A 24377-nucleotide genomic window follows, 5' to 3' on the forward strand; every position below is an offset into this window, starting at 1 on the left:
TCATTATTAAATGTGATAAATGTAATATCGAATAGCTGGGTGAAATGCTTCTACTCTACCAGCACCTGTGGGAAATCCTCCAGAGATGGAGCCTCACAGAAGGCAGACAACAGGGACAAACACCAGGGGAACTGTCCCTTGGGGATTCAGCATGGAGAGGCTCCATGCTAAGATGTCTCCTAGCCCTGGCTCAGGCTTTCGGATGCTTTCCGATGACTGGCAGTAAGCAGAGCTGATGGTGTGGCAGTAAGGAATTGCAGTTAAAACACACACACACACACACACACACACACAAAACAAAAGAGAAAAGTTCAGCTGTCCTGTCTCCTTTCCACTAAGACTGAAAGATTGAGAAAGAAATAGAACTCTTCATTCTGAAACAAAACCATGAAAGCCTAACTCTACAAGCCAATCCTGGGCAAACCTTGACCTCCCTCCTGAAGGGAGAAGAAACAGAAGTCATTGAAACCATTGTAGTTTATAATAAGAGGAACAAACATCATCTTCTGAAATCCACAGTTATTATTAGAAACCAATATTTTAAAGAAATTGTGCAATCATTGTTCTCCATTTCAAAAGGGCATTACGAGATTAAAGTGGGTGTTCATAGGAAGGAAATTATTTGAGATCAGAAAAGAGAAAGGTGATGAAAATTACAATTTCTGAATTCAGAAATTGTAGCTGAATAGCTGCTACAGAAGCTGAGTAGCTCCTACAGAGGTTCTAATCAGTGAAGTGGAAGATGAGCTTGACAAATTCTCTAACACAGAAGAAATGAGAAAAAATGAATATGATATGAAATATGAGACTTGAAAAACAATACAAAATATATTTAATAGTAACCCAAAAGAAAAGAACAGAATAGAATAACAATAATTTAAAAAAAAAACTACAGAAGAAAATTTTCCTAAACCAAAGTAAACCTGAGTCTGTGGGTGAAAAGTGCCTACATCTATGAGGTCAAGATCAAAGACATTCTAAGAATTCAAAAACAAAACAAAACAAAACAAAACCTTTAGATCAAATATAATCTCCAAACGGCATGCAGATGGAAGAAAACAATCACACTCAAAGGAATGAAGATCAGGATAACATCAAATTTCCTTGCAACACTAGACACTAGACAATGGAGCAACATCTATGGAATTCTCAGGTAAAATATTGAGACTCCTGAATTCTATGCTGTATTTAAGCAAGTACATTAGTAAGAACAACAAAAAAGACATTTTGAGATCAGAAACCATATCATCCACATACTAAAGCAGAAAATTTACTCAGAATTATATGGCAGGAAGTGGCCTATGTTAATTCATAAAAGGAAATAAAGTAGGGGATCCCTGGGTGGCGCAGCGGTTTGGCGCCTGCCTTTGGCCCAGGGCGCGATCCTGGAGACCCGGGATCGAATCCCACGTCGGGCTCCCTGGTGCATGGAGCCTGCTTCTCCCTCTGCCTGTGTCTCTGCCTCTCTCTCTCTCTCTCTCTGTGACTATCATAAATAAATAAAAAATAAAAAATAAAAAAATAAACTTCCAAGTCACATTTAAAAAAAAAAAAAAAAAAAGGAAATAAAGTAGCCTAAAAATGTCCACAAACGCCTGAAACATGTCATATACACATTGTGTTAAATTATAAAAATTAATAAAAACATAAAAATTTTTAAAAGATTTATTTACTTATTTTAGAGAGAGAGAGAGATTGTGTGCAAGCAGAGGGTGAGGGGTAGAGGGAGAGAGAATCCTCAAGCAGAGTCCCCCCTGAGCACAGAGCCAGAGGAGGGGCTTGATCCCAGGACCCTGAGATCATGACTTGAGATGAAATCAAGAGTCGGCCACCCAATCAACTGAGCCACCCAGGGGCCCCCAGTGTAAAGCTTTTTAAAGAGATGATTCATAATATGACATAATAATTTGGGTCTAAAAATCCCACAATATATAAATAAAATTTGAGAAGTAGAATGAAGAATAGCAGAGGTAGTGGTGATAAAATATGAAAATTTCTCATCTCATAGTGTAGGTGTCTGGGACTCTGCTAGTACTATTTCAAGTTTTCTTTAATTTTAGGAAAAATAAATTTAAATATGATTATCTTTAAAAATGTAAAGGTAACCAATAGTAAAATAAAATATTATATATAACTTCTTAATCATTACAGAACAAATAAAAGACAAAAAATCATAAATAAACATGATATGACAAATAAGTAAAATACAAAAATAATGTACACAAAACATCATAAAAAATGAAAAAACTCAAAACCATTAATATTAGTAAGTATAAACTAAGATAGCAATCATAATCCCAAACATGAGTAATGATAACAAATATAAATAGGTACACTTTTCTACCAAATAACAAAAATATAAAATTATATCATAAAATTAAGGCCAATTATATGATGCTTATGAGACAAACACAATATATATATAAAAAAGTCAAAAAATTGAATATAACAAACACATATCAAGTAAATACAAACAATGGAAATTTCAACATAAAATGGAAAGGAACCCAAATCATAAGAGCATATAGGAAAAAGTCATCTTATGCTTGCAAAATATTTAATAAATATTTAATATTTGCAAAACATAATTTCAATATAGCTATCACAAACTTTTCTCTGCCACATAATATTATACCAAAATACACAAAAGCAAAAATTGTCAGAACTAATAAATGAACTGGTGGTGGAATAACTTCAAACATACATCCTCAGTCTGTGACAGATCAATTTGCAAAATAAAGAGGATTTGAATAATATCCTTAATAAGATGATTAAATAGATATAATAACACTTTACAATTTAAACATAAAAATATCTTCTTTTTTTAAGCATGAAAAAAAGTTTTTTATTGGGTCATAACAAAAACCAACATAAAAATAGAAGAAGAGAAATTGTGCAGGCTATAATGCAATAACATTGAATATAATAACAATTAAAAAATCACAACAATAACAAAATAACAAAAATAACAACAAAAATATTCCAAAATCCTGGATATCAAAAGGCAATTTTCTAAATAACTCTGAAGTTACTCAAAGAAATTAATGCCACCATTACAGACTATTTAAATTATAATGATAACAAAACACTTCATATATCAACATTTATAAATGTTGCTTATACTCAAACGTGTTCTTTTGAAATTTGAAAGAACAAATTATTTTTTTTAAAGATTTTTTATTTATTCATGATATACATAGAGAGAGAGAGAGGGAGAGAGAGAGGCAGAGGGAGAAGCAGGCTCCATGCAGGAAGCCTGATCAAAGAACAAATTATTAACATGTGGCATAACCTGTTCAGAACATAGCAAAGGATGGAAAGCTTCCCAATTTGTCATACTCTGATTTCCAATTCTGAACATAATAGCACTAGAAAGAAAACTATAGTAAATATAAGCAAATAAAATTTAGCGATTATTCAAAAAATAATAGACCATAGTCAAAAAAGGCTTGACTCAAGAAAGCAAAGTTAACTTAACTTGTTAGGAAATCTACTGACATAAATCATACCAATAAAGAAAGAAAGAAAATCCAGGTGCCTGGGTGGCTCAGCTGATTAAGCATCCAACTCTTGTTTTCATCATCACAGGTCATGATTTCAGGGTTGAGGAATTGAGCCCTGCCTTGGGCCTCATGCTCAGCACAGAGTCTGCTTGAGATCCACTCTCTCCCTTTCTCTCTGCCCCTCCCCAGTCCCCACGCACTTTCACTCTCTCTCTAAAATTAAAAAAAAGAAAGAAAGAAAGAAAGAAAGAAAGAAAGAAAGAAAGAAAGACAGAAAGAAAGAAGAAAGAAAGAAAGAAAGAAAGAAAGAAAGAAAGAAAGAAAGAAAGAAAGAAAGAAAGAAAGAAAGAAAGAAAGAAAGAAAGAAGAAAGAAAGAAGAAAGAAAGAAAGAAGAAAGAAAGAAAGAAAGAAAGAAAGAAAGAAAGAAAGAAAGAAAGAAAGAAAGAAAGAAAGAAAGAAAGAAAGAAAGAAAGAAAGAAAGAAAGAAAATCCATATGGTGGTCTTGTTAGAGGCAACAACAAAAACAAAATAAGTTAATTATCAACATTTATCACTAATACAAACTTTAAATAAAGAAGGATAGAAATATTCTTCATTAACATAACAAAAATATTTAACTCAAGCTAACAGCCAATATCTTACTCACATAAATTCATTGAGAATCGCTTGGATTTTCTTTTTAAAAGAAAGAAAATAAATAGTGCAGTTTATAGTACCATAAAATTACATTTTATGTATTTTTAAATGCTATATATTAATGCATATACTTTGTGTTACTGTATTTCTGGTTTAAAAGCCACATACTCTGCAAACATTTTATGGGCACTTCAAGGAGTTATCAAGGTTTAATTTTGCTTATATTTCATTTGTATCCTTTATGTACAACTTTAGTACGTAATGACCCACACACACACTCCCATCATAGCTGATTCCTCTTGAATTTTTGCTTTCTCTCAGCAATCCATATGTTCATCTTTCACTGGTTTCCCAGGAACCTTTCCACAGAGGCTCAGCTCTTGGTAGAAGTAGTAACTCTTTATATTCACATCAAAACAATAGAAATCTTTAACTGAAACATTTCAGCAAAGTAGAACCTTCCAAACATGCACCTCCTGGTGTCCTCGTACTCTATTCCAAAGATGTAGGTGCCAGAGGACTCCCTTTCAACAAGGATTATGACAACAATTTCCTCCTTAACAGCTTATTGTTTGCATTATGAAAAGCAGTTAAATATTCTTGTTGGAGATGAACTTAGCGCGCTGAAATGTATGAGAATATATGTGAGACTCTGGACTAATCTCCCGAAGATCAACACTGTCCCTTTCAGGTGGCATAATGTCTGAAGCCAAATGACAGAATAGTTCCCTAAAATAAACCTAGCTGGAGAATCAAATTCACTGGAACCTCCAAGTCATTGGCCCACCTTCAAAACCTTCAAAACATTACGTTAAGTCAATACTGCTTAGACAGTCTGCAAGTGGGGACTGATAAATATTAGTAATTGTACATCTATTCTCTGTGCAGAACCATCTGAGTGCTGTGCCAGGAGGCCCACACTTTTCTGGTGGGCACACAATACATTTGCAGAACATAAAAGATGAAAATTGGCCAGGAGCAACCCCTGTAAGAAAAGAGAATTCAGTAAGGCCAGTCAGCAATAAGGACATGACTGGTAATAAAGGATGAACACATAAGGCTACATGCTGTATGACTCTCACTCTATTGAGAGCATTTTGGAAAGGGCGAAACTATGGAGATGGTAAAAAGATTAGTGGCTGTCAGGGATTGTAGGGGAGGGAGGAATAGATGCGAAACAGAAGATTCTTAAGGCAGTAAAACTATTTTGAATTATACTGTAATGGCAGACACCTGTCATTATACATTTGTCAAAACCCATAGAAGACCCAACACCAAGAGTGAACGCTAATGTAGACTATGGACGCTAGCTAATAATAACGTGCTGGTGGGTGGGTCATCAGTTGTAACAAATCTATGGATCCAAGATGTTAATAACAGAGGGAATTGGGGAGTGGGTACTGAAGAGGTATATGGGAACTCCCTGCTCAGTTTTTCCATAAACCTAAACTACTCTAAAAAGTAAAATGTTCCTTTAAAAAAGAAGTATGAGTACAGAGAAGTTTCCATAAAGATAATAGGAGATACTGAAATAAGAGTGGAATAGATGAGCTGGCCGAGAGGTGAGCTCAGACACAAATGGTAGGTTCAGGAATGCCAAGCAGTGAATAAAGAATAAAAGAGGTGGGAGGTGAAGAGCCTGATATTCACAGAAAGGCAAATAAATAGAGCTCCCCTCAGAGCACAGTGAGTCTCCTGTTAAAAGCAGCATCCTTCGACTTAAGCTTCTTCATGATACAGAAGATTTAGTCAACCAGCCCTGAAATATCGGTTGAGATGCTTGTATAATTCACTTAAATGTATTTGAAAAGTTAACTTTATTTAGTTGTAGTGTGAATGTAAAACTTGTATGTCACCTAAGTTTCTTTAAAAACATAAAGGATTATTGCTCATCTGATAAAGTGACATACAGATCCTCACTGACAAATAGTGACCCAAGTTTTGATTTTACTGGCCAAGGAGCTAAAGACAAAGATGCAGGTGTAGTGTTTAAAGTTATGAAATCTTAAAAGTTGAAAAAAAAGGGAGGGAGGATTCTATTCAAACTTAGTAAAAGCTAGAATTCAAAGAAATACATTGAAAATTATAAGAATTGGATTTTTTTGTATCTATGCATTTGTGTTATTTCACTTGTACTGTCTTGCTTGGATTACATTTTAAAATAGTTTTTATTAGCCCATTGTTCTGGTTCAAGAACTTTTTCTCTACCTTTGGAAAATTATGTAAAAAGTTATCTAAGAGTATAATATAATATAATATAATATAATATAATATAATATAATTAATATAATATAAGGGCTCTGTGCCCTTAATTGCTTTCTTTCCACTCATAGGTAAAGCCATGAGCAGTATAGCGTGATGGTATATACATTTTGGAACTGGCAAGCTTGGGATTGAAATTCCAGATTCTTTTATTTATTATGTGACTTTTTTTTTTATTATGTGACTTTGAACAAGTTTCTCAACGTTTTTGAGCTTTAGTTTCTGTATTAATCAGAATTCTCCAGAAAAACAAATATAGATATTCTTGTTATATATTTTTATATTGTAATATTTTTAATTATTTAAGTATGTTTAAATATAAATATACTTATACATTTGTTAAATATAATATATAAAATGAAGAGTTGGTTCACACAATTGTGGAGGCTGAGAAGCCCCATGATCTGCTATCTGCTGGCTAAAGACCAAAGAACGCCAGTGATGTAATTCTAGTCTGAGTCTGAAGACCTGAAAACCAGGGGAGCTGATGGTCTTAATCCTGGTCTCAGGGTGAGAGAAGACCAGTGTCCCAGCTCAAATATGGGAGCAGAAAATAAACCAATACTCCCTCTTTTTGCTCTATTCAGGCCCTCAATGGATTGGAGGATACACAGCCATACTGGAGAGGGCAATCTGCTTTACTCAGTCTACATTCAAAAGCTAATCTTATCCAGAAATACCCTGACTGACACACCTAGAAATAATGTTTAACCTGAGCACACCATGCCAACTTAACCCAGTCAAGTTGATACATAAAATGAACCATCATTTCTTATCTCTATGAATTACATGAGGACTCTGTAGGGATAAATGAGTAATTCATGCATAGTTCCCAGACAATGTCTACTATGGACTGAATGTTTGTGTCTCCCTAATTCTGTGTCTTAAAGCCGTAATCTCCAATGTGATGGTATTTGGAGGTGAGGCCTTTCAGACATAGTTAGGGTTAGACTAGGTCATGAAGATGCGGTCATTACGATGGAATTAATGCTTTTTAAAAAAAGAAGATACACAGACCTCTCTCTCCACCATGCGAGGACAGCAAGAAGGAGCCATCTGCACAGCAAGAAGAGGACTTCACTAGACACCAGATCTGCCGGCACCTCGATCTTGGGCCTCCCAGCCTCCAGAATTGTGAGAAATAAATTGTTGTTTAAGCTGCCCAGAGTAGGCTATTTGTTACAGCAGCCTGAGCTGGCAAAGATAACACCTAATATACAGTAAATGCTGCATAAGTGCTGGCAGCTCCTCTAGTGCAATTCTCTGCCTCTATTTCCAGCAGGACCGTTCCAGAGAGTGTCTCCAGAATACACGGTCTCTCTCCTGTGTCTGCTTGGTTTGTCCCACCATTTCCACTCAATTGCCAAGGGTCCAGACTGACCACTTCTCAATGTTTTTATGGAATGATGCTCGATGTGGCAGCCTGTGTAGTTCTCCAAGGTTTTTACTTGTGGTGGTAGCCTGCTTGCTGGATGGCCAGAGACCGCATGATTAGCACCATACTCTTCCCACTTTGATCCTCTGGCTCCTGAAATGTGAGCTTTAGTCGGCTCCTGCCTCCCAGGAAGTAGTTCAGGCAAAATATATTGTACAAACTGTTACCACACTCATCTAACAATGAACGAGATGTCCGAAAAATGTCTGACAATTTGGAGAACGCACAAACAGATCATGGAACACAAGTATGATCAAATATTATGCAGCCTATGCAAATATGTGTAAAGTGTTTCAAACAAAATGAAAAAAAATTTTTTTGCTGCAGTCAGGGTATGTTAAAAGCAGATTTGGCGGGTGGGGGCAGGGCAGTGGTTGCAAAGACCTGTGTGTGATTCTGGCTCCAGCACTCATTCCCTGTGTGGTATATTGTAGGTTGCCTGACCTCTTGGAGTCTCTATCCTCATCTGCTAAATGAGGATGGTAACAGCTATGTCTTAGGATCACTCTAATGATTAAATTAACTGACACATGTCAAAGCTTTAGCAGTCCAGATATTCTAGTAAGGAACAACCCCAAATTCCCATTGGCTTAAAACGGCAAAGGCCTATTTCTTGCTCACATTTAGAGTCCAACAAGGGATGCATGGTCTCATCCCTGATTGGTCAGTCAGGGTGATGGAGCCTCTGCTGTCTGAACATCACCTGCCACACGGCAAAGGGTAGGAACTTAGCAAATCATGAATCTGATTGTAAGTTTCTGTCTGTAATGGCTCATGCTTAGGCCTAACTTTGAGGGACGGAGAATGCCAATTCTACCCCATGTGTGAAAGGAGAAAACTCAGAAATGTAGGTAAATGGCACAAAGATATAGGTAAATATCACAAGTATCTATTACAGTGCCGGCACCCAGAGATTTTCCATAATAAATGTATGTATATAAGACTATACATCCTTGCACGTAAATATTTGAAATGCATAAAAATGAGAACAAAATGTTACCATTTTAACAGCAATGATTTCAGATGATCAGATTATTGTGGTTCTTTTCTGCTTCTATACTTGTTCTACAATAATTTTATATGATGTATTTATATTATCTTTTTTTAGGGTTTTATTTATTTATTTATTTATTTATTTTTAATTTTTTTTATTGGAGTTCAATTTGTCAACATATAGCATATATTACTTTTTTAATGAGGATAAATGAATAAGACTAATGTTCATTGCTGTTTACACTTAGCTGTTTCCATCAAGATTTTAAAAATACAATTGAACTTAAAAATCATTAATCACAACTACGGGAGGTCAGCTGTTTGGAAGACAAAGTTATATAACCAGGATACTACTAGTGGGGGAAAAAGGGGGATATACAAATAGTAGGCAGAAAGGCAGAAGAGCAAATAAGAACATAAGCAGACTATATATAGCTAGCATTAAAGATTCAAATGTTCAACTGATAGCTAATGCTAAATATTGGACATATAAACCATTCTGCAAGTAAATACCACAAACGCAATTCTTGTATAAAGAGTAGACTCATTCCAAATTTTTTTATCAAAGTGTGAAGTCCCCCCAAAATCTCATCTTACCTGTGTTCAATAAAATTAAAAACATTATATAGCCTTTGGTTAAAATCTTCTTAAGAAGTATATTAAAAATTATGGTTTCTGTAATGGAAAATGGTAGCTGAATGTTTTTAAGAATTCCCCTAGGACTGAAGAAACTCTAAGCTTGTATCTAATAAAATAGAACCCTCATATATATTGCAGATTTAATGTCCTCCATTAAATTTCTCCCCACTCAGCCAGGAAAACATTTTCTTTCTGTCTCCTTTTGCACTTATCAGCCACTGACCTTACACCCCATTCTGCCTCTCTGAAGAATTGTGACCCGGAGTCTGGGGACAAGAGCTGGTTGATTTGAGTCACAGCTGTCTGAGCCAAAGATGTCAGTTTTGTTCTGTTTTGTTTCTTACTGAAAGCAGGGTTATTGGAGAGGGAACTTTGAATTAAATGGTGCTTATAAACCCAATCCAAGGCAGCATAACATTGCACCATTACTAAGAAAGATGATGTAAGCTAATAGCTTATTTGCCATCAAAATTTTTATTTTCTTCAACAAGTTAATGTTATGAAAAAAGGTAGAGGAGATTGCTTTGTATTAGGAGACTATTTTAAAGCATAACAACCCAATGAAAGGTGTGGACCCTAATCGATTCAAGTAAACTAAAGGAAGAAAATACCTTGGGAATAGGCAATTGGGAAAATTTGCCTGAAGACTGGGTATTAGGCAATGCCAAAGAATTGTTGTTAATTTCATTATTTGTGATGATGGCATTCTGGTTATATAGACAAATGTCTCTATTATTTAGAGGTGAATATCAAGACATCCATAATTTTCAAAAAATTAAGCACAAATAAATAAACGTAGCAAATTGTTGCAGTTATTGAATGTAAGTGAGGAGTATTTAGAGAGTTATTATAACATTTTTTTCTACTTCTCACTATGCTTAAAATGTCTTTCATTATAAAAATTTAAGATTTCCCAGAGGAAGGATCAATATAAGGGATGAGGACACATCAATAATATTAGAGAACATTAGAGCTGGGAAAAAATATTAGAGAACTTTTATTCCAACACTCTCAATTCAAAGATATGGAAATCAGTGCCTTGGGTGATTGACAAGTTACTCAAGGCTACATCATTGGTGGGTGACAGAACCCAAAGAAGAAACCAGGTCTCTTCACTCCAAGAATCATTCTGCAAGTACATTCTGATTCCTAGAGTCTGTCTTGCTGACACATGACTTGTAACTAAGCCAACATGCCTGCCACTCCAGAACCACTGACTCTATTTCTTCTAGGCCATCTGCTGTGGCTTTGGGCACAATCACTACAGTTTTCCCTGATGCTGCTATAGAATTGTAGAAGCTACAGTAATTAACACCACCCCTATGCCCAACCCTGTCCCAGATGCTGTCCCCACCAGCAATTCAGCAATGAGATCCTCTTTCCGACACTCAGGTTCCTGCCACCGCTGACTGCTTAGGTTCTACCAGAGTGACGAAAAAGTTCATTGTCATTTTCAGCAAAGCAGATTTTCTCCAAAACTTGCTCTACTCTCAAGAGATCCATTAATTGAGCTATATTTGCATTTCTATAATATAATGACTCTAGTATTTTTTAAAGACGTTAATCTTTGAAATGTGGTAGCAATGAATAGAAGAAGTGATATGAATTAAATGTGTTTTTTCCTTAGCAGGAAGGCTCTGCAAACATTTAGGCCAGTTATAAAATTACAAAATGCCTAAAATCATAACAAGAAAATTGATTAAAAAGTTCATATCAATAAAGAGAGTTTAAAATTGTACATTTAATTCTAATTTTTCATTCTAGATTTATAATATTTTCTTCCTTTCTTAATGCATTTATTTTTATAGTGAGAGTTACTTAAGGCAAAATAGTTGAAAAATTATGCACAATACTGCACTTAAAGAGAAAGAATAATACTAAAACATTACTTATATTATGACTTTACTACAAAATTTTGTTAGCCTATATCATTGTTTGGCAAGGAATTTTAGCTTTCTTGTCTCAATTAGGGAATATTTTCAGCTATGGGATTTTTTTCTACCTTCTAGTTACATTTAGTGCCTGTCCCCAGACCTCTGAGAGCCAACAGGAAGCATATATTATAAAGAGTAAATCACTCTTGGGTTTAGAGTTCATCAATAATGCTCAGGAATTCTGCTCTAGATGACTTTCTGAGATGATGGATCTGTGCCTCATTTTCCTACTTTCTCCTGCTTTCACTGGTCTCTTGTGACTTCCTTTTTCAGCTGTCAGAACTTGTAACTGGCTTCCAAACTCCCTCTCATCTTCCAAAAATTTTCTGAACCTGAACCCTCCTGAGCAACTCTATTCCATATGTTCTTTAGAATCTAACACAGTAATAACATTTCATGGTTAAAAACAAATCCCTCAAAATTCTAGAACTTAAAAATATAATCAAACTTAAGAATTTAATTTGTCTGAAATTTATACACTGTTTTACTATTATTTTAATGGTTATCCTAATTTAAATAAATATGTAATTCAGATTATACACAATCTAAGAGAGAATTAGTAACTAGCATACGGGTCAGAACATTCTATCACGAGAAAGGACTAGAGTGACAAAAGGATGAAATCAAAGAAGAATGGGTAAGACGTGGGAAATTCAGTAACAAGGTCTAACAGAGTCCATTGAAGTCCAGAAGGAGAGAAAGAAAATGATGCAGGCACAGAAAAGATAATAACCGAGAATTTTTCAAATCCAATTGAAACAAATCAATCTACCCATTTAAGAAGTGCAGAAGCCCCAAGTGGGATAAATAAAAAAGAAGCCCAAACGGAGATGTATTACAGTAGAATTGCAGAAAACTAAAGGTAAGGAGAAAATCTTAAAAGGAGTCAGAGATAAAAGACAAACTACCTTTAAGAGAAAAATGCAATATAACCTACCTCTTGGTAGCAATGTCAGAAATCAGAACACCTTCAAAATACTGAAGGGAAATACCTGCCAACCTAGAATTCAATGTTGACTGGAAATTTCTTCAAGGACAAAGTTGCACTACAGATATTTTCAGATACGCAAAAATGAGAGTATTTGTCCCCATGAAATCATAATAAAAGAAATCCTAAGGATATTCTTCAGGCAGAAAGGAAGCAATCTCAAACAGAAGGTTGGAGATGCAGATAGAAAAAAAGAACAACAAAAACAATATAAGGATAAGCTTGAAAGAGCATTGATGGTACAAAACAATAATAAGGTCTTGTTTGGATAATATATATATATATAAATTTGGAATAAATGGAAATAATAACATAAAACTCAAGAGTATTAAAGGAGAGTATTAAACAAGATTATTGTCTCAGAGGTGAGTAAAATGATTAATTAATATTAGACTTTAATAGGTCAAGTACACATGCTAACTTTCTAGGATAGCTACTAGGTAATTTTAGGGTAACAATAAGGAAACAGTGCATAAATTCCAGACTAGCAGGGGAAATAAAAGGAATAGTAAAATAAATCCAAAAGAAAGAAACAAAACAAAACATGGAAGCAGTACGATAAACCAAAGCAGACATTAAGATCTTTTGAAGGATTACCAACCCAAACAGATCTTCTAAGCTCCGGACTTTCAGTATAAGAAAAAATTTCATGGCTGATTTTGGGTTACCATGCCCTGAAATTACGGGGCCATGTGGGAGGGAAAGAACTCAAACCACTTAGACTTCTTAAGATTTAAATTGAGCAAAATCCTATGTTATAGACTAAGGTGGCCTCAAACAGGTTCTAGTGACAGGGAAGGACAGCGAAGTCCTGGAAATTCAATGTAACTGAGAAAAGTGGAAGTCCAAGCTGAAGAGAATTCAAGATAAGGACCTAAGTTTCCATATAAAAGGACTGTTTCTTCAGTGAGGCCTCTGAATCTAACCGCTTGTTACAGTGCTTGGAACCTGGGAAAATAGCCAATTATGACAACATTAACTAGCCAGAGGCCCAACCAGGACCAACCAGGGAAGTGTCTGGCAGTCACTTGCCCTCAGAAGACTTTGTCAACCTATGTATTAGTTAACTATTTCTTTTTTTTTAAATAAAGATTTTATTTATTTATTTAGACAGTGTGAGCAGGGGGAGGGGTTGAAGGAAAGAGAATCTCAAGCAGACTCCCTGCTGAGCATGGAACCCAATGTGGAGCTTGATCCCATGAGCCTGAGATCATGGGAGTCGAATCAAATGCTTAACCAACTGCACCACCCAAGCAACCCTAGTTACCTATTTCTGTTAACAAATTAACCCTGAAATTAATGACTAAAAACACACTTATCATCTCTTGGTATTTGTGGTTCAGGAATCTGGCTAGGTACCCCTGGTACACAGTCCCTCATGTGGTCGCAGGCAAGATGTCAGCTGGGCTGTGGTCTCATGTGAAAAGCTTCACTGCTGGTTCAAGGGAACTTCCAAACTTATTCACATGGATCTTAGTAGGCCTCAGTTCCTTATTGGCTATTGACTAATAGTTCAGTTCCTTGCTTTATGGGCCTCTCCCCAACATGGCACCCCAAAATGAAAACCAGAGTTGTTTTGTAATTTAACTTTCTCAGAGGGCCATGCCATCACTTATAATATTCCTGTCATTAGAAGGAATTACTAGGGCCATCCCACACTCAAGGGTAGGGGACTAAACAAGGGAAGGAACATCAGAAGGCAGGAGTCAATGTGAGTCTTCTTAAAGCCTTCCCACCATGGGCTAGACCAATAAGAACTCACTGCAGAGAGGACAGCAGCCTCTGACTGGTGAAAACAAGACTCTCAACAGTGATGCCACATGACATTGTGGCACTATGTGGCAGAGAGAAGCAAAGGCAATGGTAGTAATAAGAACCACTATTTATTGAACATTTAGTCAATGCAAACACTGATCTAATCAGTTTACAACTTGTTATGGACTCATTGTGTGCTCCCCCAAATTCATATATTGAAGCCTTAACCTCCAATGAGATGGTATTAGGAAGTGGGGCTTTGGGAAATAATTAAATTTAGATGAGACCATGAAAGTGGAGTCCCCATAATGGGACTAGTATCCTTGTAAATGAGGAAGAGTGACCAGTTCTCTCTATCATGTAAGGACACAGCAAGTAAGAGGCTGTCTGTAAGCCAAGAAGAAGATTCTCACCAGACACCAGATCTCCCAGCCCCTTGATCTTGGACTTCCCAATCTCTAGACCTGTGAGAAAGAAATGTCTGTTGTCTGATATTTTGTTATAACAGCCCAGGAAGACTAATATACATAGACTAATTCAATTAAGCCTCACAATGATCCAATGAATATGTGTTTTTTATTATCTATATTTCGCCATTGGAGAAAATAGGCACAGACAGGTTAAATAACTTGTCCAAGATCAAATAGTTAGTAAATGGTAAAGTTGGCTCTAAACCCAGGAACTCTGGCCATAGATGCCATTCTTTCATCCACTACACTCCACTGAATGGACGTTAGTATGAACACACTGAATGGAAGCCAATGTCCTTCCTTGAGACTGTGTAATGCCTTGTGGTTTTAGAAAATTTGGAGAGGAGGAAGAAGATAAAGTCTCCTTCTAATACAGCAGGTAGGAGCTTCAGCAAGTGTTATCCTGAAAAATAGAGATATAACTGCATCTGTGCTGGTAGAGTCAAAGAACTTTGAAGTTATTTGCTCACATTTACAGGCTGACTTTGAGGATGTCTATGTTCTTTGCACTGACTTTCGGATCCCTCTACTGTTGGGTGACTGTGGTAAGTCTCAGGGAGCAAAGGGGTTGAAATCTCGGAAAAGGAATCTATGGTTCTGAATGAATTCCACAAAGATGAGTTTAAAGGAAGTCCTCAGAAGACAGATCACTTTCCTCAATGGCTTTGGTGGCCAGTTCTTCCCTTGCCCATACTCATCCTGAAGGTATGAAATAGATAAGCATTGCCTTACATTCACAACCTGCCATAAAAAATAGTTGGAACAAACTGAGTTGACTCAGATATAATCTGAAAGCAAAGGAAATTTTTCACTCTGAATTTCTTCCTCTTCAAAGAACATTCTCTTCCAGATGTTCCATTCCTGAAGTCACGGTCTGTCTGTCAGTGGCCAGCATTGCATCTCCCCACAGTACAAGCCGTTTGCAGCACAGCTTGCTCACAAACAGGGATGAAACCCTATTTGCTTTTCTTCCTGCAAATATCAAAATTCCAAAATGTCTTAGATTAGTTTTGCTCTTGCCTTTGAAATAGAGTTCGCTTACTTTTCCAACTTCCTTAGTTTGATGTTTCTTGCAGAGGAGGGGCTTCTCAGTGCATGCTGCACCCAAGTTATGCACTCAGTAAATATTTGTTGGGTGATAGAGTGAAGGAACAGTCTTGCTCTGAATGCTTTTCATAAACTTAAGTTTTTGTTGACCCCAAAGGAGAATGACTGTTTCCATTTGAACTTGGCCTGGCATCAACACTTTTCGCTTCTCTGGTTTTGATACCACTGCTCCCTTTGCCAGTTTCTCACCATTTATCTGGAAACCTGGGACAACTCAAAATGCCTTGATAGCCAAAGTAACTCCAGAGTGTGAGAAAGTAATTCTGTGAGCACCAGTTGGCAACATCCAGGAAATTGAGGCTAGTTTAGATGGAAGCAAATGCTCCCTTTGGAACCTCTGAGTATAGAGGGAAATTGCGATGAGCAAATGTGTTTTTGGTGTCAATGACTATTTTACTCTGATATAAAATAGAAGCAGTGACATCTGAAAGTGAGTAGGCAAAACTGGCAAGTAAAAAAGCAGAGCCAGTCTGTGATGGCAGCAGATAAAGGTTACATTTACATGTGATTCAAAACACTAAGGACAGAGCCACCCCAAGTAGCTGTCATGTAACAAATGTATCCGTGTGCCAGCTCCCCAGCTACTTCCCTCTGCCAAACATTCCCATTTCTCAAACACGCTCTGATTGCTAGATGTCAGTTATCACTGGGCTTCTTATAATTTTCTCAGGTTGACACAGCAAACAGATTTGATTGTTGCCAGAGCCCATCTGAGTTGCCCTTAAGCAATGGTGGGATTCCTGGTTCAACACTTAATTAGAGGCTTGAGTGGTTTTTGGTGTTGGTGCTACTTAGCATCTTATCTGTATAAATTTCTTAGGTGGGCGTGAAAAGGTCTGCCTGGTATATACTATATTTTCTATACTAGTAAATATTTGTAGAATTTTCTGGACCTACACTAACCAGTCATTGAGAAAGGGCTATCTCTAAAATCCATTTTAGCAGTAAAAATCTATAGATGTTGTCAAGATCCAGGCATACGCAATGCCAAAAAATGCATTTATGTATTTTCATTAAATTTCTCTTCACTACCTATTATAATGTGTTAATGAAATTGTTTTCATGACTGCTTCCTTCACCAGTCCATGAATTCCAGAGGGCAGATGTTGTTGATCTCTGCATTCTTAGCTTTTGATACAATGTCTTTCACATAGTAAGTATTCAATAAAAGTATATGATGGAAAAGCCATATTTAGCAATATATATTTCAATTATGAGTCCCATATAAATTTTTTAAATGATAGATAAATAAATATTTCAAATAGAAGGAAACCTACTCCAGTCCTTGAATCCCCTGTGTATACCTCACACAACTGCTTTAAATGAGAATATGAGAATGGGAAAGGTTTTGTGCTCAGTATTGAAAAGTACTCCACAGGCAACCACAGTGATGTAGATTCTAAGCCCAACATTCCAGAGCATTACTGGAGAAGTCTGAAGTGCAGAATGACTCCAAAATTGCTCCCATACATAAAGTACCAAAGGGACATAGCCAGCCTGCCCCTAGAGACAGAAACCAGATGGATGCCGGGCCTAAATGAATTGTTCTTTTCCACTGGAGATCAGGTCACTAGCTGCAGAAAACATATGGGTTAGTTCCTAGAGACTTTCTGGGGGATATGGGTCAGAGGTACCTGAAAATTTCTAAGATGACCCTCCTGCCAAACTCATCAGCCTGTGGGAGCATTTTGCCAGCAAAGCAGGTGCCTCCTGGTGTACCTGGTATCAACCATGCCATAAAACAGAGATCAGGGGCAGTCCGGGTGGCTCAGTGGTTTAGCGCCGCCTTCTGCCCAGGGCGTGATCCTGGAGACCCGGGATCGAGTCCCACGTCGGGCTCCCTGCATGAAGCCTGCTTCTCTCTCTCTCTCTCTCTGTCTCTCGTGGATAAATAAAATATTTTTATAAAAACAGAGATCAGTAATATTTGTCTCTGAAGGACCAAATTATAAGTATTTTAGGTTTTGCAGATCACATACATATCAGTTTCATATCTTTCTTTGTCTATTTGCTTGGTTTTTGTTTATTTTTATAAACTTTAAGAATACAAGCCGCATTCTTAACCAGAGGACATGTACAAAAAACTAGACAAGGATGACAGATCTGACCCATGAAGAAAGTTTACCAACTCCTGCAAAAGTTCAGATTGATGTGGAGCTGTGAGCACAATTCTTTAGAATTTAATGATACCTCCAGCCCAACAATAAGTTCATTTTATCTTGGACCTTTCCTTATTGAAATGAGTGAAGGATTTAGGTTCAGAAACCTAGGTTCCTACCTTTAAGTCAGTGTGTGTTTGGGTCAGCTAATTTGACTTCCCTAAGCTCCAGTTGCCTCATCCTAAAAATAAGGGAAATGAATGAGTATCTTAGAGGGTTGTTCAAAGACTCCAGTGAGATAAGACATGTCAAAATTTTTTGTAGATTATAAACTCTAAGTGTTAGCTACTACTACTCTTAATGTTATTGAACTCATAGGAAATAGAATTACTCTGATGACATTATGTTTTAATTTGTATACATACAATGATAATGATAGAGTGTGGGAAAATCCCAAAGAAATATTTAGTTTGAACCATAAATTGTTAGAAAGCTTCAAACTTTGCTTAGAAGCTATTATTTTGCTTATGTAGGAAATTACTTGTATGGAAAAAAAAACCTTGTGGTTTCTTAACTCTCTATACTAGAAGAAGAAAACCACAAAAAAATTGTTTTTTCAAAAAATATTTGTAGAGATCCATTTTCAAATGCCAAAGTTTCTATCTTCCTGAAATTAAAATGAGTGAAGGTTCATTTCTCTAGAAACTAAAAAGAGAAATTGAGATTTTACTGGAAGTTAGTAAGACATACTTTGGTAAGGAGAAAAGGCACATTCAATTAAATGTTGTTGGCTGGTTGTGAACACAATGCTACTGTGTCTAATACATTCAGGATTTGAACAGCTATTTAATGTCGCCAAATTCTGGCAACAAATAAGACAAAAAGTGAATTCATATTCTTTCCATGAGACTTTTAAGGTATTTCTCCTCCCCAAGAAAGTTATTTAAGGACATCAACAAATTGTGGTAAATGGTGATAGCAAGTAGTGTGTGCCTTTACAAACTGTGTACAACAAAGTATTTCTAAATCCTTAGTGTTTCCTTTTTAATCCTTAGCATTAGACATCTGAATACATTTTTTTTCATAGCCTGATATTTTTGACATTTCACCCTCCAATTCTTTATTCTCTGGATCCCCTTTCTTTATCTTGCCCTGTAAACATGACCATTTCCAAACATTTTTGATTGACCCCACTCAGCTTCATCCTCCAGACAACAAAATCATACTTATAAATAGTTATGTAATGCATCTGTTCCCATTATATTTTAAGTTCCATTATAACAGGAGCTTTACTTTGTTCCCAGCTAAATCCTTATATAAGGAACATAGAATCTGGCTTACAGGTTCCCAGTGAGCCCAGTGCTGCTTTAATTCCCCTACTTTTAACTCCCTCTGCTTTAACCATCACTTTATTTCCAACATTCTATGTGTAACTCTGCATTCTTCCACCCAAAACTCAGTAAGTTCAAGCCACACTTCTCACTCTTACTAGCCACTCCACAGACCCCCTCCTCCTGACTACCTTCCATTAGTGTCACAAACTATTTTCTTAGCCATTTACAAGTATCTCCTTTCACCAAACATCAATTTAATTACTGGTTTATTGTTAATTCTTCTTTTTTTTTTTTTTTTGAGCCTCAAATATGGGAAGGATGATCAAATCACATCACATGTAAACCAGGACAGTGTTGAGAGTAGAAGGAGTGCTAACTAGCTTGGTTATCAGGGCAGTGACATAAACCTGGGCTCCCTCAGGTGGGCCAAGAACTAGGCTAGAAATCATACATAAGGCAAAGGGATATTTAATAGATAGTTCCTGTCTCAGAGGATTTAAGCCTTATCACAGAGGATAAAATAAACACAAATAACTGTGAAATTAAGTAAAAAGTGACACTATCAACAAACCACATAAACAAAATTTTGGACGTTTAAGAGAGAGATTCATTTTGGGAAAATATTAGGGAAAATATCCTGAAAGATGTAACATTTGGAAGAGTTTGGAAAAATAGTTATGATTTGCACATGAAGACATGGGAGCAAATCAGGCTGAATGAATAGTGGAACAAAGCTTTGTGAATGGCAAATAATTCAATAGAGCTCACTGAAAAAAGAAAAATAGTGAGAAACAGGTCTGGGAAAATATATTGAGAATTTCTTGTCAATTTGGCCCTTTATTTCAGCTTTTATTTTACTTTGCTCTCTCTGACTCCCATAAATTGCAACATATACAAAACTTTCAACCATTTTAAAAGTCTAAAGATGTGAAAATATACTCTAAAATAAGGTATATATCTCTGTGGATCTAAACAACAGATACAGTCAAAGCAGTGGATAAGCTTAAAATAGGTTTATTGAACTTGGATTATAGAGAGAAAAAGACAATGTTTTTGCTACTCTGACGAATGAGAAATAAAATGCACCAGAGCCAAGTTTACCACTTGAATTTTTTTCAGTAGGAAATAATTGGATTCCTATCAGATTCAAAGTTATTGGAAAGATACAGGAATTAAACAGTTCAGTATTGGTGCAGTGACAGATAAATAGATCTGTCAGATTCGAAGTTATTGGAAAATTATTGGAAAGATACAGGAATTAAACAGTTTGGTATTGGCGCAATGACAGATAAATAGATCGGTAGAACAGAATAAGACCAGAAACCAACCCCATAGACTCAAACAATTTATTTAAGGCCAAAATAACACTGCACAGTAGTGGGGGAAAAGGAGAATCATTTAAATAAATGATTCTGGGTCTTTGAACAATAAAAAGTAATTTGGATCACATGAAAAATAATTCACCTTTATCCTTACCTCACACTGCACACAAAACCTATTCTAGGTGAATTAAATATCAATTTGGAAGGTAAAGCAAGTGAGCCTCAAAAGATAATGTAGGGTATTATCTTCATCAACCTGGGGTATAAAACACATTAAATAAAAGACAGAGATGGATACTTCTGTTACATGAAAATAGAAACTTCTGTTCATCAAAGAATACCATTAAAAAGTGAAAAGACAGGCACCTAGGTGGTTCAGTCGGTTAAGCAGCTGCCTTCAGCTCAGGTCATGATCCCAGGGTCCTGGAATGGAGCACTATATCAAGCTCCCTGTTCAGCAGGGAGTCTGCTTCTCCCTCTACCCCTCCCCCTGCTTGTGCTCGCTCTCCTTCTCTTTCTTTCAAATAAATAAATAAATAAATAAATAAATAAATAAATAAATAAAATCTTTTTTTAAAAAAACAAATAAATAAAATAAACAAATAAAAAATGAAAAGACAAGCCATAGAGATTAGGATAAGAGAGCTGCATACATATAATTGCCAAAGCACATGTATTCAGAATATATTAAGAATTCCTACAAATCGATAAGAAAAAGTACAATCCATTAGAAAAATGAATAAAATGCTTCAAAAAATAAGATATTCCAAACAAGTAACAAACATTTTAAAAGATGTTCAACCTCATTATGCACTGGCTAAATGCAAATTAAAGTTGCTGTGAGATACAATACACATTCATTAGAATGGTTAAAGTGAAATAGACATTTGAAAAGGTGGAAGAGCTGTAATTACAAATATACTGACATATAAGAATAAACTGGTATAAGCTATTTTGAAAACCATTTGGTATTTATCTGCTAAAGCTTAATATACATGTATGCTGGGATTTAGCAATTCCATTCCTAGGTATATACTCAACAAAATCTGTATAGATATGTGCCAAGAGCATTGCACATGGGTGTTCATGGAAGCTTTATTCATTAAACCAATTCTTACATCCATAAGCAGTAGAAATGATAAATAGTTTTGGCATATTCATACATGCATTATTCTAGAGATATGATATCTAAACATAGCAGCCACTAGCCACATGTGGCTTTTTAAATTTAAATTATTTAAAAACAAATAAAATAAAATTTCCTTTTTTTATGAAGTTTTTTAAAATATTTTATTTATTTGAGAAAGAGAGTGAGAAAGAGCAGGGGGAGAGGCAGAGGGAGATGGAGAAACAGGATCCCTGCTGTTCAGGGAGCTCTACACAGGACTTAACCCCAGGACCCTGGGATTATGACCTGAGCTGAAGACAGATGTTTAACTGACCGAGCCACCTACGTGCCCCTAAAATAAAATTCTCTGTTACTTAGTCATACTAACCACATTTCAAGTGCTCAGTAGCCATATGTGGCTAGTGTCTACCATATCCGATAGTGTGAATATAAAAAATTTCTATAATTACAAAGCTTTATTGGAAAGTGCTACTCCAGAAGCCTGAGAAGAAATAAACTAATGCTACATGCAATTATAACAAGAATCTCCCATATAAGATTGAGTTACTAGACACAAAAGAATATACTCTTAGAATTCCAATCACATAAATATATACTTTTAAAAAGCAGTTTATCTATGGTTTTAGAGGTCAATATAGTCATTGCTTTTGGGAGGAATAAGATATTAATAATTAGAAGTGGGCATGAAGGGTCCTACAGGATTCTGGTAAGATTATATTTCTTAATGGGGGAGTTTACTTTGTGAAAATCTAACTAGATGTACACATACGATTCTACTATTGTTGTTTTATATAGGTTACCCCTTAATAAAAAGTTTATTTAAAAATAAAACTAAATAAGAAAAAAATAGATAATAGAAATTTCAAAAAGGTACTTGAATGAATATTGCACAAAAAAAGAGAGTCAAATGGCCAATAAGCATTGAAAACTGGATCAACTTCAATTACTAAACAGAAAATGGGAACTAAAGCAAAATAAGCTATTTCTACACACACACCAAAATAGCTCAAATGAAAGACAACAATGGAGACTCTTGTACCTCTGATGGAGTGTAATTGACACAGCAACTTTGGAAAAGTATTTGTCAATATCTACTGAAGTAGAACATTTAGAATTTAAAATTTACCTTATGATTCAAAAATTTTATTTCTGGGAAATATACCCAATGGAAATTCTGCACATGTACACTAAGAGCCTTTTACAAAATGGATAGCAACATTATCTATAAAAGCTAAACACTGAACAAAGAAAGGATAACTGAATATTGGCTTATTCATACCCTGAAATACTACAAAGCAATGCCAATAAATGATCTACATAATTTGTATGGAACAGGGTGATTGAATCTTACAAATATAATCTTGAACTCAGGAAGGCAGATAGTCATATACCATATGACATATAAGAAGATATACCATATGACTTATATAAGAAGATATACCATATGACTTATATAAAGATCAAAAATAGACACAAGTAAAAAATTAGATACCAATCAGGTAATAGCGAAACCTGGGCAGTTGTGATTACCCAACAAGCTATAAATTTACAATTAGTGTACTTTTCTGCATACGTGTTTCATTTTAATTTTAAGAGTTTAAACAAAGAGTAATAAGAATTGTGAAAAATAAAAAATTACATGAATCTTCACTTTGAAAGGACATAATAACACCCTACAGAATATAAACAAATTCACATTTTATGAAACTATGGAACATAAAAGGTAAAGTAAAAGCTACTGAAGAGATAAAAGATTACATACAAATAAATGTCAATTCGATTGATAGCAAAATTAGCAACAAAAATAAAAAAGCAACAGAAAAAATTAATCTAAATAGGAGAGAGAAAGTATATGTTAACTTATTTTTTTAATAAAAACACTTTTATTAAGAAGGGATATTCCCAACTAAACAAATATTGTCAAGCCCCAACATGAACTATCTTTATTATCTGGGCTAGGAACCCTTTTATGACTCAAGACTGGGAAACCATAAAGGAAATAAATGGTAAACATCAACATACAATTTTATCAACAGAACTATCTTTCAAGAGTAAGTATGAAACAAAGGTGTTTTCAGATATACACAGATTTAGGAAGTTTTATGATATACAAATTTTATGTAAAAGAACTATTAAAGATTATATTTTGACAAGAGTTTAAACATTCAGGAAAGAAGAGCTATTTGTCTCCTTTGTTCATCAATGTGTTTCAACTGCCTAAAACAGTGTCTAGTACAAGAGAAAGTTCTTAACAATTTACTGAATGAAGAAGGCAGTGAAATCAAAGGGAAAGAATGGGTAGATACAAGCAAAGTGAGCAAAAATTAGAAAATAATCCAGTAGGTTTAATTATAACTATTAATTGTAAATTTTTTGTTTTTAAATGATAGGTAATTAGCAATAAGGAGACAACTCTAAGTGTGGTTCAATGGATAATTAGAGTCTGTAATGATTAGTTTTAGGTGAGGAAAGAAAAACATAGGGTAACTATTATTTTTTGTTTGAAAAACATATATTTAAGCACAAATAACAAAAATTTTATAATAATTGGTTACGGAATAGGAAATAATATATACCAATTTCCAAACAAAAATTAGATGAAGGGAAGAATACAAAATAACTTTATCAATATAATAGAAAGGAGGAAAGCAAGAGGAAAAACAGAAAAATGATGATTATCAGAAAGCAAAATATAATTTAAAATAAATTCACTTTTGAAGACATATAAATAAATCCTAACCGTCTATAATCATAATGCATGAAAACAGA

The sequence above is a fragment of the Canis lupus genome, chromosome 25 (assembly GCF_003254725.2).
Source record: "Canis lupus dingo isolate Sandy chromosome 25, ASM325472v2, whole genome shotgun sequence".
Lineage (NCBI taxonomy): Eukaryota > Metazoa > Chordata > Mammalia > Carnivora > Canidae > Canis > Canis lupus.